The sequence below is a fragment of the Priapulus caudatus genome, unplaced genomic scaffold (genome assembly GCF_000485595.1).
Source record: "Priapulus caudatus unplaced genomic scaffold, Priapulus_caudatus-5.0.1 Scaffold315, whole genome shotgun sequence".
NCBI classification, from domain to species: domain Eukaryota; kingdom Metazoa; phylum Priapulida; class Priapulimorpha; order Priapulimorphida; family Priapulidae; genus Priapulus; species Priapulus caudatus.
In genome coordinates, this window is record NW_014577376.1 from 240336 (window position 1) to 245930 (window position 5595).

Consider the following 5595-nt stretch of genomic DNA (forward strand, 5'->3'; position numbering starts at 1 on the left):
CACGCCGCAGTATGGGAGACAAACGACACCGCAGTATGGGGGACAAACAGACGCCGCAGTATGGGAGAAAACAGAGCCTGCAGCGACGACACGACAGGGTATAAACAGATGCTGAGCGAGGAGATAAACAGATGCTGGCGGTGAGAGAGATAAACAGATGCGCAGCGCAGGGAGATAAACAGATGCTGAGGTGAGGGGATAACAGATGCTGCGCGTGAGGAGATAAACAGCGCTGAGCGAGCGAGATAAACAGACGCCTGAGGCGAGGAGATAAACAGATGCTGAGCGAGGAGATTAAACAGATGCTGCACGAGCGAGATAAACAAGATGCTGCGGCGAGAGATAAACAGATCTGCGGCTGAGGAGATAAACAGATGCTGAGGCGAGAGATAAACCAGACGCTGGAGGCGAGGAGATAAACAGACGCTGAGGCGAGGAGATAAACAATGCTGCGGCGAGGAGATAAACAGATGCTGAGCGAGGAGATAAACAGACGCTGAGGCGAGGAGATAAACAGACCTGAAGGCGAGAGATAAACAGACGCTGAGGCGAGGAGATAAACAGATGCTGCGGCGAGGAAGATAAACAGCACGCTGAGGCGAGCGAGATACAACGACGCTGAGGCGAGGAGATAAACAGGACGCTCGGCGAGGAGATAAACACGCTGAGGCGAGGAGCATAAAAGACGCTGAGGCGAGAGATCAACAGACGCTGAGGCGAGGAGATAAACAGATGCTGAGGCGAGGAGATCAACAGACCTGAGGCGAGGAGATAAACAAGACGCTGAGGCGAGAGATAAACGATGCTGAGGCGAGGAGATAAACAGACGCTGAGGCGAGGAGATAAACAGACGCTGAGGCAGGAGATAAACAGAGCTGAGGCGAGGAGATAAACAGATGCTGAGCGAGAGATAAACAGATGCTGAGGCGAGGAGATAAACGATGCTGCGGTGCAGCGGAGATAAACAGATCTCGGCGAGGAGAAAACAGATGCTGCAGCGAGGAGAAAACAGATGCTGCAGCGAGTAGCATAACAAGATGCTGCGGCAAGGAGATAAAACAGACGCTGTAGGCGAGGAGATAAACAGATGCTGAGGCGAGGAGATAAACAGACGCTGAGGCGAGGAGATAAACAGACGCTGAGGCGAGGAGATAAACAGATGCTGAGGCGAGGAGATAAACAGATGCTGCGGCGAGGAGATAAAGATGCCGAGCGTAGGAGAGAAAAGATGCTGGGCCGAGGAGATAAACAAGACTGGCGAGCAGATAAACAGACGCTGGCGAGGAGATAAACAGAATGCTGAGGCGAGGAGATAAACAGATGCTGCGGCGAGGAGATAAACAGATGCTGAGGCGAGGAGATAAACAGATGCTGCGGCGAGGAGATAAACAGATGCTGCCGGTGAGGAGATCTGAGATAAACAGACACCGCAGTATGGGGGACAAACAGATGCTGAGGCGAGGAGATAAACAGAACCGCAGTATGGGGACAAACAGATGCTGAGGCGAGGAGATAAACAGATGCTGAGCGGAGGAGATAAACAGACACCGCAGTATGGAGGATAAACAGATGCTGAGGCGAGGAGATAAACAGATGCTGCGGCGAGGAGATAAACAGATGCTGCGGCGAGGAGATAAACAGATGCTGAGGCGAGGAGATAAACAGATGCTGCGGCGAGGAGTGTGAACAGACGCTGAGCGCGAGGAGATGAACAGACGTGGCGACGACCACCCACCTGCTGCGTCGGCACGACGCCGCGCACGCCGGCGCACGGGTTGATGTAGGTGACCAAGCCGACGGGCGCGGCGTTGGCGGGCGCCGTCGGCATCGGCTGACCGATGACGGTGATGTGGCTCATCGTCTGCGGCGTCGCGGCGGCGCGGAGGGAGCGCGTCACGCGGGACCGCCCGCGTCTGCTGCGCGAGCACCTTCTCTTGATTTCACCTGCAGCGACACGTGCCGTACGCTTCTAGAAAGAGAGAGTGAGAGAGTGAGAGTGAGAGTGAGAGTGAGAGAGAGAGAGAGAGAGAGAGAGAGAGAGAGAGAGAAGAGAAAGAGAGGAGAGAGAGAGAGAGAGAGAAGAGGCGAGAGAGAGAGAGAGAGAGAGAGAGGAGAGAGAGAGAGAGAGAGAGAGAGAGAGAGAGAGAGAGAGAGAGAGAGAGAGACGATTAGCAACGGAGGTGCAAGACAATAGTGAATACGTCGACAAGAGGACGACAAGCTATGACACGTTGACACGTTGAACGACTCTGCTAGTTTATGTAATTTTGTAACTGTAATTTTTCCCCTCAGAGGTAGCGATTCAATTGTTCAGTTGCCCTGTGACACTCTGTGAACACGAACGCACCAGCTCGTTAACGTAATTTTCGTACTCCTACAATTGTAAGTATTACTCACAGGTAGCGATTCGATGTCAAACACCTAGACTCGCCACTAGTAAAAGTCGGCAGCCGAAATCGAGCTAGGAAAAGTGTATGGCGGCGTTTAGACAGGACTATATTTCCCAGCGCAACAAGCCACTATAAGCCCCGATATAATATAATGCCCCGTTAAGCATCTTATGAGGCCGCGCAATATACGACTCGAGTCGATACATGCCTCAGGCGCGCGCATACCATCTTATTGCTCCTCAGGCCACCGCGTCGGTCGTTGAGCGGAATGCCATTGTTCAGCCCTGCTCGCAGGATGATTGACAGCTCCACAGCATCCCTGTTCACTCCCGCCCTCCCTCGCCAGTGATTCACCTGCACAGCAGCGAGCGAGGCGTGAAATAACGCACGTCAGCAATGCAGAGATGCCAACACTTTTTTTGAGCAAACTGTAGTGAGGATGTCTGAAATCTGCGTGACCCGAGTATGCTAGGGGTTCGGGGCATGGTCCCCCCCCCCGGAAATTTTTTTATTCCGAGATGCAATTTCCTGAAATCTGGGACCCAAACTGACAATAGGTTCACACTGATATTTGCTGATATCTGATGTAGTTATTTTCATCATGTTATGTCAAAGTAACACTGAAAGAAAACACTGAAATATCATCATCTTAGTGTCAAAATGCAAACGAAATTCGTATAAAATACGGATAAATCGTAGTGGCATCTCTGGCAATGACGGCAAGACGCAGTCGAATGAAGCAGTCTTCGCTTTTCACGGGGCCGATCGCCCAAGCCCCGTAAACAGCCTGCCTCCGTGTTCACATGCTTTTATCCCAAGCCCCGTCAAATTTTGTGATTCGAGTTCTAATCAAAGCCGAAAATCAGCCGCGTCGAGTAACTGACAGGATCTTTTTTAGGCCCCGGTGGTTTTCTCAGACAGCGAAGCCTGATAGAGGCGGGCTTTCCCGGCTCTACGAAAAGTAGTTCCTCATGGTAAAATAAACCTCAAAGACGAAGGTTCATAGACCGTGTAGGGCGCGAAAAAAACTTTCGTCATTTGAAGCTCTCTTCTCAGAAGCACTTTGTCTCTTTTCGCATAATGACGGAAACTTCCCAAAACGACATACACTCCTAATAAACTCGAATTGGGAGAACAAAGGAACACCAAACGAAGAGACTGCGTTGTTTGCTTCAGCATCCCCGTGGCGAAAAGCGAAGGGATTGAGAGGGAGGTCAGCGTACCTCTTCTTCCAGCTTCTGAATTCGCCTTGAAGCTGAACGATGCGGCTGTTGTGGAAAGACTTCAAGTACTCGCCATCTGCTCCGAGACCAGCTTCTCAACACCTATAAACAAGTGACAGCGCAGGTAAACTACTGCGTGGTGGGGTAGGGGTGTGTGAGTGGATAGGGTGGGGGTTAAATCACATAGCAGGCAAAAAACTCAGAACATTACGTAATTTACTAAAGAGACAAGAGGCGAGTAACACGACTTGATTTCTGTTCACGTTGGGTCCAAGTACCTTGTTACTTTACATCTACAGCGTAGATGGCACGAAAGTGAAAACATACACGCGCACCATCTCGTAATCACACATCAATCTACGTGCCGCTCTGACAGATGTTCAAATACCGTTGAATACTGGGTTGGCGGTACACCTCTACACAACTAGACGTACCCCACGAATAGACACTTTGCTGCGTGCAAGTACCCGTGCAAAGAAAAGAAGGTACCCGTGCAAAAGGTCCTTAACGAATTCCTGCTTTTCCTTTCTTCTTTTACTGTATGCATAGCAAACGATGCTGTTGAATGTACTTGTAAACAACATTTATTGATTTCAATTTCACATTGCGCGATGATACCGTTGAATGCCATTTTATAAGATTCATGTTGTATTCGTAAAGTTATGTAATAAACCTATTATCTATCTATCTTCCTAGAAATTACAACTCGTCATTACTTTTAATCTCGTAACGGAATTTCGCTGCTACACATGAACTTGTTCAGGTTATAGCTCTGAGTCAGACATAACAACTTAACCACTTTCATAATCCCCTTTTCAAAAATTTCGTTTGGAAAAATCTTTCTTGCAGCTAATCTTGAATACTGAAAGCACAACGTTTAGAAATTGTAACAAGCACAAGGTAAAATGTGTTACTTTGTTCATTGCATGGGCGTATGAAAATTGAAAGAGCGCATTGACGATGGTGTTGCAATACGATACAGAACAATGCAAACTTGATATAATGACTAGTTTTTCATAAACAGGTTTATTTTTTATGCGTCCAAATCAATCTCTAAACATACTGTGCACTCAGACTTGGTGACGAGTCGGTACATATTGTCTAGACACCAGGGTGTTAGCTAGGGGAAAAATCAGGGTCTCACCATCTGAGCAAAGCGGGGAGGGATGATGCGGGCACGAAGCGCCCTAGGGGGGGAGGGTGTAGGAAAAACCGACAGTTTTATTTTCATGCAGGGGTAAAATTGGGTCGCCCTCATGCCGACTCTATCAAATTTCATCCATCTCATCCAAGAATAGGCCGTCCAAACGACAGGTAGACAGGTCTCTGGCTAACACACTGCTAGACACTGCACTCTGTATCAAGAGAGAGAGAGACGATTAGCAACGGAGGTGCAAGACAATAGTGAATACGTCGACAAGAGGACGACGAGCTATGACACGTTGAACGACTCTGCTAGTTAATGTAATTTTGTAACTGTAATTTTTCCCCTCAGAGGTAGCGATTCAATTGTTCAGTTGCCCTGTGACACTCTGTGAACACGAACGCACCAGCTCGTTAACGTAATTTTTGTACTCCTACAATTGTAACGTTATTCTCACAGGTAGCGATTCGATGTCAAACACCTAGACTCGCCACTAGTAAAAGTCGACAGCCGAAATCGAGCTAGGAAAAGTTGTATGGCGGCGTTTAAGACAGGACTATATTTCCCAGCGCACAAGCCACTATAAGCCCCGATATAATATATGCCCCGTAAAGCACCTTATGAGCCGCGCAATATACGACTCGAGTCGATACATGCCGTAGCGCGCGCATACCATCTTATTGCTCCTCAGGCCACCACGTCGGTCGTTGAGCGGAATGCCATTGTTCAAGCCCTGCCTCTGCAGGACGATTGACAGCTCCACAGCATCCCTGTTCAGCTCCCCGGCCCTCCCTCGCCAGTGATTCACCTGCACAGCAGCGAGCGAGGCGTGAAATAA